This window comes from Propithecus coquereli, unplaced genomic scaffold (assembly GCF_000956105.1).
Source record: "Propithecus coquereli isolate 6110/MARCELLA unplaced genomic scaffold, Pcoq_1.0 Scaffold92, whole genome shotgun sequence".
NCBI lineage: Eukaryota > Metazoa > Chordata > Mammalia > Primates > Indriidae > Propithecus > Propithecus coquereli.
Window position 1 is genome coordinate 6,597,303 of NW_012155507.1, and position 23,950 is coordinate 6,621,252.

Consider the following 23,950-nt stretch of genomic DNA (forward strand, 5'->3'; position numbering starts at 1 on the left):
TGCTGAAATAAAAAAAATAAAATGAAATAAAAAAATATTTTTTCTGTAAAATTTGGATTCAGTCAAAAGGCCACACTTAAGGATCTGGAAGGCCACAAGTTACCCACCACTGCACAGTAACAATGTGCATTGGATTTTTTTTTTTTTAACTCTAGGAGCAACTCTGCTGCCTCCGATGGCTTCCTTAGGCAGAGGCAAAAAGGTATTGTTTACAATCTCTCAATGAGAACCTTCTTCTCATCTTCATGATTCAGAGTAGAGGTTTAAGGCTGGCATGGGGAAAAGAAAGGAAAAATTGGGGGCATGGATGTGGAAAGGTGATAGAGGAATGTGGGTGCCAAGTTTCCAACTCGTATTAGGGAAGAGATTGGCTATGGTCTTGATAAGAGTTGGCTGCTGCGTCAGCCAGAAAGACCTGTTTCATTGTTTTTAATTCAGTGGTTTTTATTGAAAAGCTGTTCTGGCTAAAAGATGAACTTGACTAATGTCCAAGAACAGGGAACTACTATTAGCAAACTTGGGGTCAATTAGGGTTCTGTTTATAGTTCTTTTGTGTGAGATATCCATTTTTTAAAACTTTACTTAGACACCACATTCCTTCTTCTTTAAGGCCTATTATTCTGTGAAAACATTGATTAAGGCTGGATGTTCCTGAGGAAATGGAAGTAGGCAATTTGTGTTAGTAAAATCCATGCTTTTTAAAATTGATAAGCATAACTGGCTGTAATAAGGGAAAAGGGACATAAATTCAAACAAACACATCATTACACTAGGTGATAAAAATGTAAACAGGACTCCAATGAATGTATCTCTTAATAATTGTCTCTTTTATTGAGTTTTTTCAAGTCCTACCATGATCTGGGATAGCTATGAATCTAGATCTACCACATTAAAAATGCTCAATCTGATCTACTACTTTCCTAAGGATTTGAAAGAAATTTCCTTACCTTGTCTTTTTGATCCCCCTACTTATTAACTCAGCTTAACCAGGTGGGATCCCTGGATGAGGAAAGTTTGAAGATTGAGAAATAAAGAGAACCCTCTTCATTCTTCCTCTGAATTGTATCTTAAATAGAAGTACATTGGAGACTACTCAAGAAAGCTGCAAAGATGGTTTGAGAAAGAAGATTCAGCTGTATGGCAAGAGCTACAGCTGAGCAAATTTGAAAATTGTCTTGTTAGCTTTTCCACTGGAAGGGGCTTTACAATAGCACATCATTGTTTGTTGTGAATTTTAAGAGATTCTCAGGTGGGCTAGAGGTACCTTCTAAAGTACCACAGCAAGTCCACCATTTAGTTTCTAGGGCTCTAGAATTTTCAGAAATATTTCAGTCCCCGTGATGTTACATTTCTGAGTCACTTACTTGCCCTGGCACATTGTTTATAGTAGATCTATTTAGTACGGATAACTTTGAAATTTTCTGTCTGGTCATACCCGTGATGTCACAAATCAGCCTACTGGTCTAGAATGTAGGCAGGAAAAAGTGGACCTTGAGCTCTAATGGACAAAAAATAAATATAAATGAAATATCTTCCTTAGGAGGAAGGGAGCTCATAGAAAAGCAGATGGAATAGTGGAAACATAACACAAAATGAAACAAAAATAAAAGCAGGTTTCCCATATGCTGCATTTAAATAGTACCCTCTGCCCCTGTATGGTGCTGTTATTTTTCTCCTTAATGTCTACTTGATAGAGATGTACAGTTATCAGCAGCAGTGCAAGCATTGAGAGAGAATCAGGTCAATAGTGGGAAACAGAAAATGCTATGTAATGAAAAGGTGAAAGGAAGGTCTATATGAATTAAAAATAAAAAAAGAAAGTCAACAAGCAGAGCAAAGAAAGAACATTTCACATAGTGCTAGGGAAATTAAGACATTGAAATTTAGAATAAGTTTGCATAGGTTGAGAATTTAACATAAACCTAGGGCAAAAAGCACAAGCAAAACCTGTGTACCTTGAGGCAACTAGAGAAAGTGCCAGAGACTAGAGCCTTTGACAGGACTGGCCTGAGGCCAAGCCATATGTAGATTTCTTTTATTCTCCTTCCTTCTTGGACTTTCTTGTCCTTTGTCTCATCCTTGGGGGCCCTCTCACTTGTCAATGACAACTAGCTAATCTAGTAAACAAATTCACAATGATGGATTAAAGATGTGGTGAAAAGAACATAGGCTTTGGTGTCAGATCCGGGCTCAGGTCTCAATTATGCCTTTTTCTTAGTCCATTTCTTAGTTGTGTGGTCTTGGGTAGCTTTCTTAAAATGTCTTATTTTATGTGTTTTTAAAATGGCAATAATCATGTCCACAACACTGCATTGGCTGTGAGGATTAAAGTAATACCTGTAAAGCACCTAGAGGAGTACCTCAGATATAGTAGGTGCTTAATAGATAGAGGAGCTCTTTGGCACTCAGAATCCTCTTCTTCTCAAGACTGTATTTATAATTTCATGTGAATCTTTGATGAATTATACTAAATAGCAAATAGATTTCAAGAGCCATAGATGAATCTTTTATGTCATTATCATTGATAACATTTGTTAAGTTTGTACAATGTGCTAGGTCTCTTGTCAAGGGCTATAATGAACAATTTTATTATTTAACCTCACAGCAACCTTATGAGCTAGATGTCATTAGTATTTCCATCTTACGAAAAAGGAAACTAAGGTACAAAGAGGTTATAAGAAACTTGGCCAAGGTCACAGAACTAGAAAGTGGAACAGCCAAAGCTCTAATGTCCCACTTAAATATGATGGTATAAGAGCCTCTCTATGTTGCTTATAGAAAAAGGCTTTCCTACAAAAGGTTGCCAAGGTACTAAGTGTTTACATTTGGCAAAGGATTGCTGTATACCCGCTGAGATGATCCAGCCAACATTAAGATATCAGGGGTTAAAGCCCATAATAATGAAAATAGCTATGATTTGTTGAGTACCTACCACGTGCCAGGCACCATGCTATGTACTCTACATATGTGATCTTATTTAATGCTTACAACAATTCTGTAGTGTCAGGTTGATCTCATTACCATTTTACAGGTGAAAACACAGGGGCTTAGAGAGGTCAAGTAATTTGCTCAGGATTATAAGGTTAAGAAGTCATAGCACTAGGATGTAAACCCCTGGCTGTCTTCTACTAGGCTGTGTCAAGGATTGTGCATCTTTCCCATGCATGACTGTGCAGAGGAGAGCAGTTCTTCTTACTCCTCCCCTGAGTGATACTGGCTCAGCTAGGAAGTTCGAATTCAACTTTCAAAGCCATTCGCCATCAGTGCTAATTTGTACTAATCGGTGGGGATATTCACTTGAAAGTAGTACTTTGGAAATAACGCCTTTAATGTATAATATTTAAAAGCAGAAGGAAATTTTGTGAAGGTTTCTTTTTCTTCTTTTTTTTCCTTTTATTTTTGTATGAGTCATACTGCTGGCAAGTTTCACTGACAACCAACTATAATCTGACTCCCTCCCCAATGATAATAAAATATATAATACAATGGTTTAGGGGAAAAGATTTGGGTTCTACATTTCCGTTTGATTTTAGAAATTTTTTTATTGACATTTTGAATATAATTTTCAGCAATGATAATAAACCCACACACAAAGTCACAGCTCTTCATCTCATAAATTCATGTAACTTGTAGGGATTGAGGAAATACATGGTGCCTGAAACTGCTAGGCACTAAAAATCCAATCATGAGAAGGATAGGTTGTGTTCCTACTCTCACAGAGCTTACTGGTTAGCAATAAGACCTACCTAATTCTATTCCTTATTCACTCATTCATTCATTTCTTCATCAGGAATTTTTAAGAATGTGCTATGTGCTATGCATTGTGTTAGGTATTGTAGATAAAAACGAATAGCAATTAATATTTATTGGGCACTTGCTATGTGCCTAGCACTGTTTTAAATACACTACATGTATTAACTCATGTAATCATCTTTTTGAGATAGGTGTTGTTACTATCTTACTTTGTAGATGAGAAAACTGAGATGCTAACAGGTTAAGTAATCTGCCCAGGATCAAAGTAGTGGAAACAGGATTTGAACTGAGGCAGTCTTTCAGAGCCTAAACTCTTAGCTACCAAATTAAACTGCCTATGATAGTGAATGAGAAAGAGTTCCTGCCTTTAAGGTGCTCACAGTCTAGCAAAATAGACTAAAATTTAAAATCAAGCAGTTGTAATATACTATGACTATGACATTGGGATTATAGGATGTTATGGAAGTAGGTTACAGGGCCACCTAACACGGTCTAAAGAGTATCTAAATGAACATCTAAACTAAGGCGCGAAGGATGAAGGTGAGCTGTCAAGGCGAAGGGAGAAATAGGGTGGGTGTGTGGGTGGAGAGAGGGTGGAGGCTCAGTAGGAAATGTGTTCCAAGCAAAGAGAACAACATACGCAAATGAAAATTAATTCAGTATCACTGGGATATTGAATGTTGTTGAGGAGAGGATGTTGGTTGAGACTGGAGAATTAGTCAGGTTTTAGATTATGCAGGATTACTTAGGTCATGTCAAGAAATTCATACTTTATCCAAAGTACAAAATAAATCCCTGAACAGATTTAAGAAAGGGAGTGACAATGGTTCAAATTTTTAAAGAATATTTCCATACTTAAGTGATTGCCTAGTAATAGTGTGGAAAATGGAATGAAGGGGCAGGAAGACCAGATAGGAAGTGGTTTTTACAAATTAATAGCTTAATATATGAGGCACACTTGAGCAATTCTCACATCCTTCTTGGAAATTTTCTGTAATGACAGTTGCCCAAACCTTCAGATTTCTGTGGCCCTGGCTTTTCCTTTCCCTCAAAAGTGTATGTACCCAGGATGATAGACATATTTTTGGCTTAAATAATTCTGGTCATTGTATCAGAAGGGAAGTATAACCAGTCAGCTAATCTTTGCGGTTCTTTCTATTTACATTTTTAGTTTAGAGAAAATAATTTGCTAATTCTTTAAAAATATCTACATTTGTTTAGTACGATATAGTTAAACATTGTTTCTTAGGTATTAGTCTCATTATACAAATAAACTTCCTAAGGCACCACAGAATTTGAAACAGCTTAGTGCAAGACTGAGTTAGTACTCAAATCCTGTTATCTCCTTGTTTTACCTACTCCCTCCAAATAAGACGTTGTGTGTTGAATGCATTTTTTCACAGATAAAAATGCTGGGAAAGGCAAAATATAGAATTCAAATAATTGTGTAAAATAATTTCTTGAATTCTATAGCCATGGCCAAATATCATACCTTGAATAAATAATATAGCTCAACAATGACATCTTTGGTATGTTTGCAAAAGATATTTGGAAATTCTAGAATCTAGGTGAGAATAGGTGAAAAAAAGAGAGTTGTACTGTGTATTACATCTGCTCGACTGAGTATAAATCTGTAGGGGCCTTAACCATGATTCACAGCTCTTCAGGTATTCTTACCAAGTTGTTGTGGCTATATGCTGAAAGGCTGTTTTGCCATGAGTAGCAGCACAATGTGCTGACTAGGGAGATTTTATAATGGAACTTACGCTATTCCAGAATTCACCATCATTAGTGCAACACATGCATATACACACACAGGTACACTTTTTAATTCAAAATTCCTGCATCTTAATGTTAACAGTAAAACATCTGAGGAAAAGAAGGAAAATTTAGGTACGATAATATGGTATATTGCTCTGACCATAGAATTCAGAGAGCAAACACTCCTATAAAGCAGAGAAAGCTACTCTAATATCTCCTACTAAGCCACAAAGAGTTACAAGGCATGGTATTAACCATTACTTGTGTCTGCCAATTGGCAGTGCTGAGGCTACATGGGGACAAGGTCTCCTTTAAGGACCAATGGACTCACCCATGCTGTTTTGTGTCTAAACCAATCTTCGTGCCTGTGCCCTCGGCAACTTATCAGTACTCCACCAGCTGTCAGAAGAGCCATGACAAAGATGTAGAAGTAGGCTGCTCTTCAGGAGAAATAATCGATTTCACTGTGGGTCAACCTGTTCCCTGCACAACCCTCCTTTCTTTCCCTTTACATGTCACAAACTTAAGAGCTTTATATTTCTTTTTTTCTGAGGCATGTGTAAGAAGCAGCGGGGTATGATGGAAAAAGCAGAGGATCAGGAGTCCTACCTCTGCTGTGTATGACATTTGGAAGTCATTCAAACTTTCAGAGCCCCAGTTTCCAGTTTTCACATATGTAAAATGAGAATAATAGTTATTGACATGTGGGTTATTGAAACATAAAGACATTTGTGAAGGCACTTTGCAAATCCTAGGTAACTATAATTAGTAAAATTTTTCTGGGACTTAGTTTCCCCATTTGGAAAATGAATGTGTTGGAAAAATTGACTTCTAAATCTACAGAGCACTCTAATATGTGATCATCTATCATATAATTATACTATTTTTAAAAAATATTTACTCAGACTATTTTACACTCAAAATAGAGTACTAAAGAAAGTGATAATGTGTGTTGATTGTCCACAGCTTTATAGCTTTAGGGGAAAGTAGACTACAAGAAGAGAGGGAGTGATCAAATTCCAAAAAGAAAACTGTAGTAGATACAGACAAGTGACTTACAGATTTCAGCACAAAGGAATAGAGGGGTAGAGAGAATGAAACTGAGAACAAACAAACAAAAAAACCAAAATGGAGACTCTCCTCCCTCCCAAGAGTTTGTTGTAAAAATCAGGTACATCTCAGGAAAGAAGAAAAACCTGCAAATGCCAGGAAGATGATAGTTATTTATTGGCCCCCTACTACAGTAGCAGGGGCTCAAATAGGCTGTCAGAATATTGAATAGAAGTCAGTGGAGATGGATTCTGCCAGGCCAAGGGACCTGGGGACAGACCTCTCCTCTCAGCCACAGCCTGAGTAGCACAATACTGCAGCTGTGTGATGGATAGCAACTCTGGTGGCATGGGAATTAGCTGTTTTAAGGCAACTAAGTAAGTGGCTGGAGGATTCAGATCTGCCACGGAAATACAGGCAGCTGACACTGAAGGGGAAGGCTTCTTGCCCTAACATTTGCTCAGTGATCTGTGGATAGTGGAGGAAGCTCTGCTTGATTCTGATTGAAAGAATTTAAGAGAATAGTGATGCAAAATAAGTTTGTTTAACTAATATTTACTGTGAACCTGTTATGTGCTTGTGCTTGTTGCTGTGAGTATAATATTGAACAAGAGTTCTGCTCTCGTGGAGCTTACATTCTAGTTGGTGGAATATAACAATAAAATAAGTAATAAATAAAACATACAGTATATTAGATGGTTATAAGTGATACAGAGGAATCTAAAACAGAGAGAGGATAGAGAATATGCGTAAAGCAGGCTGGGGGGTTTATAATTTTCTGTAGGGTGGTAAGACTTGTCCTAATCGAGAAGGCTGCATTTTAGTAAACACCTGAATAAGGTAAGGAGATTAACTGTTAGATATCTTGAGAAAGAAAATTCTAGGCAAGAATAGCAAGTACAAAGATCCTTGGAGTAGCAGTGGGCTTGGTATGTTCAGGAAACATTGAGGAGGTCATTGTTGTAAAAAAGTAAGCAAGGGGGAGAGTAGTAGGAAAAAAGATCAGAGGTCAGATTAAGTAGCCTCACATGCCATTGTCAGGACTTTGGCTTTTAATATGGATGAAATGAAAGGATATTGGAGGTTTCTAAGCAAAAGAGTGATCTCTGATTTACATTTTAAGAGAATTCCCTTGTTGTGTGATAAATATAATGTATGGCTATAAGAGAGAAAGCCATGACAACAGTTAGAAGGTTACTGCAATAATCCAGGTGAGAGATGATGATTTTAAAACTAAGGCAGTAGTGAGGGAGGTGGTGAGTGGTTGAATTCTGCATGCATTTTGAAAGTTGAGCTACCAGAATTTGCAGAAAATTTCACATGAAGATATTAAGAAAGAGATGGGTCAAGAATAACTCCAAAGGTTTTGGCCTTGTGACTGGAAGGACTGAAATGGGAAAAATATTGTGATGAACATGTTTTAGGGGGATGATCAGGGGCTCAGTTTTGGACATATTAAATTTTAATTCAAATAGAGATGTCAGGTAAACAATTATTTATATAGGCCTGATTTTAGGGGAGAAATCCAGGCTAGTGATATACATTTGTGAGTCATCAGCCTATAGTCTGGACGAAGTCAGTAAAGGAGGAAAGGAAAGTGTGTGTATGTGTGTGTGTATATGTGTATATGTGTCCATAATCTTTCTAAATTATGGATTCCCGACTACATATCTACATGTGTGTGTGTGTGTGTGTGTGTGTGTGTGTGTATAAAATAAGAGGTGAAGAGGTGCCTGGAATACCTGAGGCAGTGTAACATTTATAGGTCAGAAAAATAAAGCATATATTAGTTAGGTAAACATTAGTTGCCCTAACAAGCAAATGCTAAATATCTTTAAAAAATAAAGGTTTATATCTTATGTAAATTCCAAAATGGGAATTTTGGAATGGAGAGGGATGGTGGAGAGGGATTTTCCCCCCAAGGGATCTAACTCATGGTTCTATTCTCCTTAATACCTGGCTTCCAAAATCAAAGCATTAATCTTCATCATAGTACATTAGGCTGGTAGAAGGGTAATGAATTTAGAAAATCATGAGTGGGAGTTTTTTATGGGCTAGGTTTGAAATAGGTCCACACAACTGATGTATATTTTCTTTTTTTTTTCTTTTTCTTTTATTTCAGCATATTATGGGGGTACAGATGTTTAGGTTACGTATGTTGCCCTTGGTTCCCCCCACCAAGTCCGTGTTTCAAATATGTCCATCCTTCGGGTGGTGCGCATTGCACTCCTTGTGTATACAAATACCCGTCCCCTCCTCCCTCCTCCCCCCTCCCCCTGCCCCCCATCCAATAGATGTTATTCTTATGTGTGCATTTATGTGTTGATTAGTTAATACCAATTTGATGGTGAGTACAAATGGATCCCGTTCTTCTGCTCTTGTGGTGCCCCACTTTGGATAATGGGCTTAAGTTTAATCCAGGAAAGTATAAGAGGTGCTAGATCACTGTCGTTTCTTATGATTGAGTAATATTCCATTGTAAACATATACCAAATTTTGATAATCCACTCATGGATTGACGGGCACTTGGGTTGTTTCCACATTCTTACAATAGTGAATTGTGCTGCCATAAACATTCGGGTGCAGATGTCTTTATCGTAGAATGTTTTGTGCTCTTTTGGGTAGATGCCCAATAGTGCTATTGCTGGATCGAATGGTATTTCTATTTTTAGCTCTCTGAGGTATCTCCAAATTCTTTTCCACAGAGGTTGCACTAATTTGCAGCCCTACCAGCAGTGTAAAAGTGTTCCTGTCTCTCCATATCCTCGCCAACATTTGTTGTTTTGTGTTTTTTTGATAGAGGCCAATCTCACCGGGGTTAGGTGATACCTCATTGTGGTTTTGATTTGCATTTCTCTAATGATTAGAGATGTTGAGTACATATTTTCTGTTAATGGAAACTCATTTGCATGGCTATAATGTACTGCAAGGAAGGCTGGGAAATGTAGTCAAACTGTGTGGCAAGGTAAAAGGAAATGGGTTAATGAACATCTATCTAACCAGTCTCTGCCACAAGGAGAAATTAGCAAAGGAGACTGAAGATTAGTGGCCAATGAAATAGGAGAGTGTGATGGCTGGAACCAAGTATTAATAAAAAGCAATTTTTTTCCTGGAAAAAAGGGAGAGTGATGGATTAAGATGATCCATAACAATAACCAGTGGATTTAGCAAGGCATAGGTCCATAGGAACCTTTTATAGATGAAATACAACTGGAATAGATTAAAGAGAAAAGGAAAGGAGAGAGATTGGAGGCAGTATGTATGAACACTTATTTCACAAAGTTTTTTTATTACTTTCAACCAATGATGCCCATCTGTATCTTGGCATTGTATACATGTTGCTCTACAAAAGAAAATATGTTCCTGAGCTTTGGAGAAGAAGATTGTGAGAAAGTTTTGTGTCTGCACCTGGACAAGATCTGTGCCCAGCCATACCTTCAAAAACGAATTAAAACTAGTGCCATGGTGATGTAAAAATTCAATTTTTCTGGGTTATGGATTTCCTTCTGACCTTGATAAAGATATTCTTAACAGAGTAAAAAAAAAATAGATTGACTATAAATCCTGTGAACGTTCCTTCCAATCTTCTTCATGAGCATATGTGGAACCAAAGCTTATCATTAATCCAATTCTGTGAACCTGAGGGCAACTGAAAAATGACACAGAAAATGCCCAATAATAAACTTGTATAACTCCTTACACTATAGATTAAGAAACTGAAGCCGAGAGAAGGGAAATTATACTGGTGAGTAACGGGGATAAGATTCGAACCTAGGACTACTGACTCTTAGGCTGGGATTTATACTTCTCAAGCAGTAATATTCATTACTTTCTTGAATCATGTCACACAGAGCAGATGATAGTTATGACCCTCCAATGGACTTAGGAAATTCAGAATTCCTTTGGTTCTAGCCTTAATTCTGTTTTCTTTTCGATATATCTGAATGCATGTAAGAAGAGAGGAGGTAAACTTGAGTTGACTTTAATTCATTTTAAAAAGCAAAGATTTTGCAAACATTTCTACCTTAATAGCTGTTAGTAGCCCTTATGATAGTTTTAATACTACTATTGAGATCTGCTACATGCTGCCTACTTGTTAACTGCCTTTTTTGTTTAAGAAACACAAAGATGCATGTAGAACAGAGGCAGTTTTTCAGATGTTTTCTTCAATAATTTGGATATTTATTTTACCCGTAGAGAAATAGCTTGAAGATTGGATTTAGACTTTCTCAAATTGCCTGGAACCCCATGTAGATGTCCTCAGAATCTCCTTTAGCTTGGACTGGGAAGGCATCACCTCTTAGAAAGCAAGCCATACTAGGAGTAATCAGGTTGGGCAGGAGCTGTAAACAATAGGCTAAGAACAGCAGTATCAATTTGAGAATGATTCTTATGAAATCTACTTTAAGCAAAGTGGACATACCCAAGAACATTAGGCCTCTTATTTGAATAAACAAAGTACAATGCACATCGATTTCCAATAGCTTAGGATGAAATAAGAAGAATTTTTAATCATATAATTTTCTTAAGTGAGTGCTAACTACATTTAGGATAAATTACACTATAATTCATTATTTTTTCAGCAATCCCATATGCTAAAACTATATACAACATTTTGGCATTCTAGAGAAAGAAGTGGGACTTCAGGCATTTGATTTATCACATAGCAGCATTTCAACCTAGGCTATGGTGGCTATTGTTCCATAGGGCTTAGAAGGGAGTTATCAGGGAAGACAAAAGCCAAATAATGAATGTCAGTTGGTATTGACAAAGACACTTAATTTCTTGGTGCTAACTATATTTAAGTTAGAAAGCAACTAATGTCATCATTAACCATTAAACCTGAGTTGACTAACTATATTTAATTAATGGCTAATGGTTAATTAAATGGTTAATGTCCTTAAAAATGGTTTTTTCAAGTGTTTAAATAAAATTGGAAATTTTATTTCAAGGAATAATTTGGCATTTATAGAAAGAAATATTACAAGAAACAGTGTTTGGCTAAAAAGGATTTTCTTTGTAGATGAAGCATTCATTACATAGGAGAGGGTAATAAAGAAATTCTGAGACTGAGTTAGTTGCAGAGGAGTGTGTAGGAGGTAAACCATGTCAGTAATTTATTAATAGTTATCTGGATAATCATAGTCACATTGGAGGGTGAGAGTGACAAGATCTTGAGATGCCTGAGGAGAAAGAGAATCAGTATGATGATTCCTCTGTTTTTGTGTGTTCCCAAGCTGGAAAAGGGCAGACTAAGGAATGGAGGATGCAGGGAAAAAATAGTTTAAAATTTTACTGAAAATCCCAATAATGAGAAATAATTACCTAAGGCAGGATGAGGAGTCAGGCAAACCGAAGGTTTCTCAATTTATATGTGCAGTGGAAGATGGTAGATGTGGAGTTTTAGCATCAAAGCTCTAACCTTCCTTTTGCTGCCACAGAAGTGGAGAGATCCAGAGGTCCATTTACAGAGCCTGGAAGTATATTAGGAGAAAGAATTTAGCCTCTTAAGTCCAAACAAAAATCAAGATTTAGTTAAGAATCATATCAAAGCAGCTGATTTTATAAGACTGATGCATTGCCTTGTGCATAGATTTTTTTTGTTTCTTTTAATCTTGCTCCAGTCCTATTTTTCCTTAGGATTGTGAAACCAAGAGAGCAATTTGCGTTATCTTTTTGTGTAACAGACCAATGATTTATCTTGCACACTTCTCACTTACGCACCCCTAAGGAGAGTCAAAGAGTAGACTATACTACTACATCAGAAATTACCATTCCACACTAGGAACAGTTACTCAAAGTTTAGTTATCAGGCTTAAGAAGATCAACATAGTGTATAGGGAAGAGATGATAAATATGTGACACCTGTGTTACTACTGCTCTTCTCCTTCAGCCATGGACATGACAAATTAATTATGGGATTCTTTTTGGCTGAGCCTGGAAACAGCCTTAGAATTCTTCTTAGCAGTGCCCTAGTAGCCACCACAAAACAATTGAAATTGCCATATAAAAAGCAAACTTTGTGCCATCTCAGCTCTAGAAAGTGTGTTTTGCAAATAACAATCATCCTTACTAGACTATGACAAACTTTACAGAAGTTATTTCTGTTTGAAAATAAAGGGAAAATACATATCTCTGGAGCATTCCAACTCCAAATACATTTGGATATGATGGATAAGTAGGGAAGATTATTGGGATTAGTGTGATTAGTAGTACCATTTCTCTTAACATCCTGTCCTAATTCATTGGTAAATACATTTGATTTCAGAATAGGATTCCATATGTATTGTGATAGCAGAGTACAAAGATTGCACCCTAGAAATGTGTTATTCAAAATGTTTTTAAAATGTTTCTTTAAGTGAGTATCAATTAACAGTTCATGTTTCTTTTTTTACCTCACTTGACGTATAATAATAACTGACCAAATTATCATTACTACCATGGAACATTTAAATTAAAGAAGGTAACAACTGCCTGAAATATTCCTTTTAACATTTGTAACTCTAGAGGTTTTAGTGCCTTCCTACAAAACTCCTTACTGTTTTCATATATCTGTGTGTCTTTTAAAAAATATTAACTCAGGGATGGAATGCAAAAACCAACATGCAGCATAGTTTTAACATTCCTGATTAGAATCATTTGCAGTTTACAGCCTCCATTTAGTAGCTCATTAACTTTCTAGGAAACCAGTTCCATCTCTTCTGGGTACCATACTGGAGTACATTGAAAAGCTAAGCCTCTTTTGTGTCTTTTCTGTTCTCTTTTTGTGTGGTATTTACAAACAATATTTTTCTTGTGCAGACTCCTTTTAATTTGTTACATATAAGATACAATGTGCTGCTTTCCATCAGATCTAGATCAAAGCAAAATCAGTTAGTTGTGGTTTGAACTCCTAGACCTGCTTGCTTTCTGTCATCATGTTTATCACTGGCCCCCATCCTACCACATATTTTCTTTCCTACTGCAGGTATTGTGTGTTCCCATGTTGTCCTCTGGCTGTCTAGGCTTTTTGGCTGGGCCTCTTCATACAGACCTATCCCATCACTCCTTTTCATCCCCTTTCTCTCATTAAAATATATCTGTCCAATGCCCCATTCTTGTTTTTTTTTTTTTTTGGAGGACAGTTTCTTTCTGTTTTAATTGACAAGGAATATGGTGGTGCCATTAACCATAGTACAGGAGAAAGAGCAGGTTCAAAAAATTATGAGTATCATATAAGGTATGTGAAATTTTTTTTATGGTTTGTTTAACATAGTTTCTTTTTTTTTACGTCTGCATATTATGGGGGTACAAATGTTTAGGTTACATTACCCTTGCCCCCCCACCCCAGAGCTTCAAGCGTGTCCATCCCCCAGACGGTGCGCATCGCCCCATTCTTTACGGTATTTCTGGGATATTGAAGCTAACTGAGTAACATGGAGTTACTGTCTACTTCATGTGATTCTTCTTCAATGGCTTAACTGAATATGGAAACATGAGGTCTTAGGTTACGCTGGTGGAAGCAAAAATTTGGTGCAGGGGCTTTGAAGTGCTACTCCTATTCCTCCAATTAAGAGGTTACATATGTCACATCACAAACAAACTTTGGTAGCATTTGATTATTAAATGTGAATATGCCAGGAACCACTGTATCATTAATACAAAGATTCCACAGAGGAATTGCCAGAAAGGTTGTGTTATAAGGAGAAGAGAACACTGGATTGGGAGTTAGAAGATCTGGGTACTACTCCAGGCTGTGCCACATACTAGCCAACACACTCAGGAACTCGATTCCTTCATCTGCATCCCTCAAGTAGTTTTAAAAGTTTAAAATGATACAATATAGATAAAAGAACTTTGAAAACTGTGAAGGACAAGAGCAATAAATACAGGTAATTATTATTACGATGTGAAACAACCATCCTATGATGCTCCCCTCTGACCCAAATGCTTTCGATAAGGCTCCAGACACAAATAAAATCCGCATTTTCTTCCCAGAGTCTATAGGTGGCTTGTCTGGATTAGTTAATCTCTTGCTTGCTTTCTTTCTCAAGAAAATACCACTGTCAACAGACACACAGACTGATACAAGTATTATGTACAGTGAAGTGACACCTTGATATATGGATTTCCAATTTATGACCAAAACTCAGTGCTTACTGTGACTGTTTATGTTCCAATTCCTAGGATATTCAAAGGCCCTCTGGTATACCAAGCTTCAGGTAAGCACCAAAATCACGTGGGGTCAGCCTGCTTGGAAGTGTTGCACACTCTCAGCACTTAAACATTTTTCCATGCTAATTTATCAGCATTCAGAGTCATTTGTTGAAACCAAATGATACAGTGCTCGGAATCTCATCACTTACTGGACTGATATTCAGTAGGAAGGAAGAGAGCTTTTTCTTGGATAGTGATACATATATACAAAGTCAATTATTTCCATAAAACAGGATGAGAAAAAAGAGAGAAAGGGAAGGAGAGAGAAAAGAAGGGTAGGCAAATCAAGGTTCAGATTGGAACTATGGAGGCAATATTTCATGGTACCTAAGCACATGGGCTTTGGGAGTCAGCCATACTTGAATTTTAATGAATCCTAGCTGTGCCACAACTAGCTCTGTGTCCTTGGGAAAATTACTTAACCTTTCAGGTTTCTCATTCAGAAACGATATAACTAATAGTACCTTCCTAATGCTGTTTTTGTGTGTGTAAGAATTGAGACAATGAATTCAAGTGAATTCAAAGCACTTAACACAGTGCCTGTCACATAAACATAGTTGACATTTTTAAGTGCTTATTCAATCATTAATACATTCAACAGATATTTATTTTCTACTATTTGCTAGACCTTGCATTAGGCATTAGGATACATTGGTGAAAAAATAAAAACAAAAATACCCAAGTCCCTGACCTTATGGCACTTAACATACTAGTGGGGGAGACAGAAAGATGATAAGAAGTAAAATGGAGAAAAATAAACCAGGAGGATAAGAGAGTTCTAGGGATGAGACAGGGTGGATGTTATTATTTTTATATAGATCAAGTAAGACCTCTCTAAGTGACATTTGAATAGAGATTGTTGGAAGTAAGAAGATGTCTGGAGGAAGAGCATTTCAGACATAGTAAACAAATGAAAAGGTCCTGAGGAGACAACATGTTTGGTACAGTTCAAGGAAGTTACAGTGTGACTGTAACAACGATTGAGACAGAGAGTAGCAAGAGAGAAAGGCAGAATGATAACAGGGATAGAGACTATGTAGGGTCTTGAAGACCACTGGGATGAGTTTGGAGGGTTTTAAGTAGCAGCATGACATGATTTGTCTTACATTTTAACAGAATTGCTGACCATTGTTTAAAGCTACATCATAGAAGGCAAGGGTGGAAGCAGGGAGAAAAGTTAGGAGCTACTGCAGCAAATCTGGTGAGAGGTGATAATGGCTTCAACTGGATTGGTAGTAGTGGAGGTGTTAGGAAGTGATCAAATTCTATCAAACAGGACACATGGTCAGATTTGGTCAAAAGCTTAACTATCATGGAAATAGCTTAGTATTCCATGTGGCCGAGCTCAACTCAAATACTTTGTCTTCTATTGTCACTGTTCCCTGCTTGTGACTCTTTTAGGGAGGGGTTGTGTAATTCTGTTTTGAGTACTTCTTGGAGAGCTGGTCTTGTCTTGGTGAATTCCCTCAGCCTTTGCTTATCTGAGAATGTCTTTATTTCTCCTTCATATATGAAACTTAGTTTTGCAGGGTACAAGATTCTAGGCTTGGCATTATTCTGTTTCAGAAGAGTGAGAATGGGACCCCAGTCTCTTATTGCTTGTAGGGTTTCAGTTGAGAAATCTGGAGTTATTCTGATGGGCTTTCCTTTGTATGTTACTTGTTTCTTTCACCTTACAGCTCGTAGAAGGGCCTCTTTAGTGGCTATTTTGGTCAATCTGATGACTGCGTGACGTGGTGTCTTCCTATTTGCATTGAATCTCCCTGGGGTCCGTTGAGCTTCTTGTACCTGTATATCTAGATTTTTAGCAAGGCCTGGGAAATTCTCCTCTATTAATTCTTCAAATAGCTTATCCAGCCCTTGAGTGTTTTCTTCTTCACCTTCCGGAACCCATATCTCCCTCAGGTTCGGTTTTTTCACATAATCCCACATTTCTTGTAGGCTTATTTCTTTTTTCTTAATTTTCTGCTCAATTTCTGTGACTGACTTATTTAATTGGAAGGAGTTGTCTTCAATTTCTGAGATTCTTTCTTCTGTTTGATCTACACTGTTCTTGAGGCTTTCCACGGTGTTTTGTAGTTCCCTGTATAAGTCCGTTATTTCCAGGAGATCGGTTTGATTTTTCTTTAATATTTCAATTTCTTTAGTGAATTTTTCTTCCAAGTCCTGGATATTTTTTTTGTGGTTTCTTTGTGTTAGTGATCCATTTTTTCTTGGATATCATTCAGTCTTCTTGCAATCCATGTTTGAAATTCTTCTTCTGTCATTTCAGTGTTCTGAGTTTGGTTAATGTCCATTGCTGGGGAGCTGTTGTTCCTCTTTGGGGGTGTGCTTTCCGTTTGAGTCTTCATACTTCCAGAGTTCTTTCCCTGGTTCCTTCCCATCTGGATCAGTTATTCCTTCTTGCCTTTAAATTTTTGTTTGGATAATGACACGCCCTGTTTAGTCTCTGAGCCAGTAGGTGGTGTTTGTGGGTGAGATTAGACCACACCCTTTATGATGAATCAGTAGATGCAGTAAAAGGATGTGCAGGATGACCTCCCTGTCAGTAGGTGGCACTTGCAGGGAGGGGGGAGCTGCGGTGCTGTTTTTAGGTCCTGTAGCTAGCTCTTATTCCTCTAGAGAGGCCCTCTTGTGCCCCTGGTGGTGGGTGGGGCCCTGGGATTTCCAGGTGTGTCCTTATTCTCCCCCTCAGTGGGAGGAGTGAGTCTGGGTGGGGCTGGGCTGGGCAAGCCTTCCCTCAGGCTCCACAACTGCTGCTAGCAGGTTCAAAGGTCTACTCTTTGTTTCTGTGCAAAACTGCCGGGAGGGGCTGAAATGGCTCCACTCAGCTGAAAGTCTGGGCTTGGGGACTGGGGCTGTCCAAGACCGGCACTCTAGAGCAGGTCACGATCCCCTCCACTTTCCCCGTCTCCGTGGCCTCTCCCGGGCCTCTGCCAGCAAGCGGGACCTCAGGCTGATGGATCTCCCCTGGCTGTGACATGGGCTGGCAGGTTCCCTACCCTGGATTGTAACCTGAGCTGTCCTTATTCTCCACCTCAGTGGAGGCAGGACCAGGAGTGAGTCTGGGTGGGGCTGGGTTGGGTAAGCCTGCCCTCAGGTCCACCACTGCTGTTAGCAGGGGTCAACTTCTGCTCTTTGTTTCTGTGCAGAGCTGCCGGGAGGAGCTGAAATGGCTCCACTCAGCTCAAAGTCTGGGCTTGGGGACTGGGGCTGTCCAAGACCCGCACTGTGGAGCAGGTCTCGCTCCCCTCCACTCTCCCCCACTCCGTGGCCTCTCCCAGGCCTCTACCAGCAAGCAGGACCTCAGGCCTACGGATCTCCCCTGGCTGTGATGTGGGCCGTGGGTGGGAGGTTCCCTACTCAGGATCGTAGCCTCAACTGTCCTTATTCTCCCCCTCAGTGGGGACAGGACTAGGAGTGAGTCTGGGTGGGGCTGGGTTGGGTAAGCCTGCCCTCAGGCTCCACAGCTGCTGTTAGCAGGGGTCAAAGTTCTGCTCTTTGTTTCTGTGCAAAGCTGCCAGGAGGGGCTGAAATGGCTCCACTCAGCTGAAAGTCTGGGCTGGGGGTGTGGGGCTGTCCAAGACCCTCACTCTGGAGCAGGTCTCACTCCCCTCCAATCTCCCCCTCTCTGTGTCCTCTCCCAGCAAGCGGGGTCTCAGGTCGATGGATCTCCCCTGGCTGTGACGTGGGCTCGGAGGTTCCCTACCCAGGATCGTAGCCTGAGCTGGGTGCACAGCCCTCTTTTAGGAGGAGGGTTGCTGGTCAGGCATGCTGATCTTTCCCTGAAGGCTCACACTCCTCAGTAGGCTCTTTCACAGATCTCTCCTCCGTGCCCCAGGGCAGTGCAATCGTGACCTGGGTGTACAGGGTCTGGTCTGCAGGCCTGACCCCTGGAGCCTGGAGTTCAATCCCTGACCCTGCCAGGGGGAGAGGTGCTGGTCTTGAATCACCCACAGGGCGCCCAAGCTGGATCAATTTCACTCCACCTCGGGATTTTCCCCGCTCTCCTGGAGTCCCCAGGCAAATAGCACCTGGGAGGGCTGGTGGGCAGGGAACTCGCAGTCTGAGTACCCCTCAGTCTGCTGTAGGGCCCCAAAATAAAAGGTCCTGTTCCTTGGAGATGCCTCCGTGTGATGGCTAAATTGTCTCTCTGGGCACCCACAGGTAGGGAGGGGGAAGGAGAGAATGGAGTACTAGGGCGTCTGCCGCTAGACTCGGGTCTGCGCCCAGGGAGGTGCCCCCAAGGGGCTGGGAGCCCGGCGCTGAGTCCGCAAGAGGCCACTGCTCACTGGCGGCAGCTGTCTCTAGGCTGGTGTGGGCAGGTCTCTCCAGCGGCTCAGGAGCCCACCAGCAGTCCGAGATGAAAGGGAGGGGGAAGTTAACCGCTCCACCTACCCTTGTTGCTGGTCTCCAAGCCTCTCGGGACCTTTCTCCTTCCAGTTCTCCTCCACAGCATCTTCCCGTGGAGTCTCCTGTAGTTTCAGGCACCCTTCCTTCCAACCGTCACCCGATCTATGTTTCTTTGCTCGCTTATTTTTTTTTTCTTTCTTCTAAAATTCGTCTTTTTTGCAGAGACCGACCTTCTGACTGGCAGCTTGTGTCATCCGCCATCTTGGCTCCTCTTCTCGGGCCTATTATTTTATTGTAATTTTTAATAGTCTGTTTACTTGCTTTCCTTCACAGCTATTACATCAGCTCCTCAAGGGGAAGGGACAGGGCTATTCTTCTCTGAATTCCCATATCCTACAAGTAGTTCCTATCACATGGTTCGTTCTCAATAAACTTCTTATGGATGATTGATTGAACATTGCATCTGTGGCTCTACAAGCATGCAGGATGGGGATTTCAGGCACTGTGACAGAATGACGAGAGCAATCTTTCAGTGTTTTCTTGGGGGAGAGAGCATGCCTTTATCCCTACAACATGTAATATAAGGTGTTTATGTATACAAATGGGGCTGATATGTAGAACCTTTTCCAAACAATGTGTTCCTGGGATTATAGTATTTTCGAACCACTCGTCTATAGCAGAATTCTTCAAAAAATAATGTCATAGGTAAGAAAGTGGTGGTATGCAGGTTGCAGAGGCAGAGAAAGTGGTAAGAGATGAAATGGTGATAATCAAGTTTTAGTGATTTTTCTTAGTCTCTGCTATCAACTGGCTATGTGCCCTGCCAGGGAGCAAGGTATTTATCTACCCTGGGTTTTTGTTGCCCCATCTACAAAATAAAGGGGTTTAAGCAATGAAGTGCTTTGTAAACCAGAGGGTTACTACTTTAGAATATTTGGCTCCAGTTCTGCCTAAAGACAGTGAGATAGAGCAAAGGGTCTCTTGAAGACCTTTTTAGCACATTAACTGCCATGTGAGTTGTATTTAACTCACACTAGTTTTGAGCCCTGAGCCTCATGAAGCATTTATAACTCACACGTCTCTTCACCTTGGGAGTTTTAAGAACTATTTTTCAAGTTGCATATAATTCATGCACATAAAACAAAAAAAAGTAACAAATTCTTCATTAAATTAGAAAGGATTGTTTTGTTTTTAAAGTTTTTATTCTATTTTTGTAATAAAACACTGTGGCCTCTACGAAAAATTTTTTTCCTAGTGTGACAGTCAGTGTATTAGGTTTTCCACATCTTCTGATCTAAAATTTTACATTATTTTTCACATTAAAAAATCTGGGAGGCTGAGGCGGGTGGATCGCTCAAGGTCAGGAGTTCGAGACCAGCCTGAGCAAGAGCGAGACCCCGTCTCTACTAAAAAATAGAAAGAATATATATATATAGAAAAAATTAGCCAGGCATGGTGGCACATGCCTGTAGTCCCAGCTACTCGGGAGGCTGAGGCAGAAGGATCGCTTTAGCCCAGGAGTTCGAGGTTGCTGTGAGCTAGGCTGATGCCACGGCATTCACTCTAGCCCGGGCAACAAAGCGAGACTCTGTCTTAAAAAAAAAAAAAATTTACATAAGTCATATATTTTAATTGACCTAAATTAGAAAACATGAATAACCTAAGATACATTTTTAAAATCACCCACCTTTCTACCAGCCAGAGCCACATGAGTTTTTAATCTATTACTATGCTAGCTACCTTACATGATCCTGAAACAATTGGTTAAAACTGAAAAATCCTTATATGTTAGTATTAAACTGTTTCCTTTTATTGTAGTGTGTTTTAAGTAGGTCAAGTCATTCGGGTAGTTAGACACAGTTTTGCTGTCTGGGTGTTCACATTAGACATTTTAAATATCTGGAACTAAATAAGAACAACAACAATAAAATCAGACCTGAGATCACTCCAGACTTGGGTTTCTTTTTCAACTTTAAATCCCAGTGCTGAGGCTGATTCTTCTGCTCTCCTACTGTATTCAGTCATCATTTCCCACAGGATTGCTGACTTAGATGTCCAGATTGTTTCCCTTATTTGACAAAGAAAAGAAAGGTCTGGAGCCATTTTGTAATTGGAATGATTTGTGCTATCTCCAGTTACAAGGACTGTGCTTCCCTTCATTATCTCCTTATCCCTTGTCCTCCATGATGCTAAATGTCTGTTTGAAGGATGAGGATTAATTAAGTAAAAATCTATGAATATTCTAAGAGTCCAATCATTGGTGTCTGATTGATCAATTACCCAAATGCTGAACTGGATATCCTGGTTTTGCTAAGTCTTCCTGAAGCAAAATCACCCGATTAGGAATCTGCAAGATAGTTTAATTTATCCTACAACTCAGTCAGGAAGTGAGAATACAAAAAAAGGTCCTTATATAATTGACATTTCTGGTTGAAAGTACATCTTACCCAGGTCCTTGTGACAAATCACGAGCCAATAACCCTCGAAGTGGTCTCAATAGGCAAGAGATGTCATGAAGCTCTTTCACAGTGCCGAAAAGAGTAAACAATCAAGTGTCGTTTCATGATCATAGCCTAGATGATTTTCCTCCTATTTCAGTTCCAATTACATAAAGAATCACTGTTGGCTGCATTGTGTGCTCCCCTGAACTCTTCTCTCTGAAACTTTAGGACAGCTTGTGATATTTGCCAAGCCAGTCAGGCTCAGGTCTTAGGATGTGTATGAAAGGCAGTATGGCAGAATGAAAAGAGCACTGTGATGAAAGTCAAGAACCCTGGGTCAAAATCTGTGTTCATAACTTTCTGTTTGTGTTACCTTAAACTAATTAATAAATGTGTCTCCTTTTCAGTTTTCTTGTTTCTTTGTAATATCATAAAAGTTGCTTTTCTTACCTCTTAGAAGGATCAAAATCAAATTGAAATAGTAATTTTTTTCCAAAAATAACCAAAGGGCACTGTACAAATGTACCCTAGTTATGGATTAATAAAACATTTCCTATTAGTTTCAAACCATCCACAAGCCCAATTCCACTGGAGTCCATAGTCAATTGATTTAAAACAATCTGGCCATCAGCCCAGAGTGGATACAAAAAGACCAGACCAAAGGTTTATGCTGGGCTTTCCCCTAGATCGTGTTTTATGAGACTGATTTCTCTAAGGAGGACTTAATTTCAAAAAGATGAGGATGACTACTTTTTCTGTGCCAGGTCTCTCCTTCCTCTTCTCACTATGTCTGTTTCCCTACTAGGCACTTATCTTGAGTGTATCCCAGAAAAAATAATTTCTTTTTTCATTTTTACTTTTATTTTTTTCATTAATAATGTCCTAGTATTAAGAAGAAATCATTTCATAAGAAGTGTGAGTTCTTCCTGATTCAGAAAAATAATTTATTCTGGATTGTCTTTTTTTCTCCTCAAATGAATAATCAAGGCAGAGCTATAATTTTTCTCAGTTAATGCCAGTGTGCAAATGGTCTCCATCTTCTTGCATTCTATGGCATTTTAATTAAAAAGCTTATATTCTTTATTTCAGTTTGCAAACCTAAAAGTACGTTCTGCTAGATATAGTCCCCTGAAGGTACAATTCCACAATTACCAGCACCTATATAATATACTCCACAGGACCCAAAGGTAGCTTCCTTTCACATATGAGCTGCTCTAGAAGTAGTCTGCTGAACTGCTATGTACCATTGTACTAAAATACCCTTTTACACCTTCCCCCACCTTAAGGTTACTGGATACTGCTCGGTATTACCTCAGCAGTGTGTGTGGGGCCCCACCCAAAGGGTTTTATTTGTCTCCTCTGCCTCAGGTATCCAGCAGTACCTATTCTATATTGTTTAAGCTCATGCTGGCCCTGGAGAAGCCCAAGAGAGTTTCTATTTTCTCAGTGGTTATGTTATATAAGAGGTAGCATTCTGGAGGCTATTTTGCTTATCCTTACGATATAGACCGTTGTGTGTTTTTTAAAATAAACTTTTAATTTTAGAATAGTTTTAGATTTCCAGAAAAATTGTTAAGATAGTACAGAATGTTTTTGTATATTTCATACCCACTTTACCCTATTAACATGTTATATTAGTATGCTATATTTGTAATTAATGTACCAATATTGATAAATTATTATTAACTAAAATCTTACTTTATTCAGAATTTCTTTTTTTTTTTTTACCTAATATCCCTTTTTTCCATTGCAGACTCCCATCCAGGATATCACATTACATTTAGTCATCCTGTCTCCTTTGGCTCCTTTTGGTCATGATAGCCGCTCATAATTTCCTTATTTTTGATGATCTTGACAGTTCTGAGGAGGATTGGTCAGGTATTTTGTAGAATTCCTTCAACTAGAATTTCATCAATGTCTTTCTTATCATTAGATTGGGGTTATATGTTTTGAGATAAAAACTAGAAAGGTAAAGTGTCATTCTTATCATATCATATCAAGGGTATGTATTATCAACATGATTTATGACTGTTGATATTGATCTTGATAACCTGGGTGAAGTAGTGTATGTCAGGTTTTTCCATCATAAAATTATTCTTCATCCCCCCTCATCTCTGTTTCATATTGTACTCTTTGGAAGGAAGTCAGTAGTGCAGCCCACACTTAAGGAGTTGGGGAGTTATGCTCTACCTCCCTGAGGAAGAGTATCTACATAAACCATTAGCAATTTTGCATGGTTTGTCTATTTTGCCCACTTGTTTATATATGTAATCTTTTATTTATATCAGTGTAGACTCATGGATATCTATTTTATTTATACTTTGAGTTATAATGTAGTACTTGTTTTTATTTTTGTCCAACATTTATTCTGTTGCTCAAATAATTTCAACTTTGGC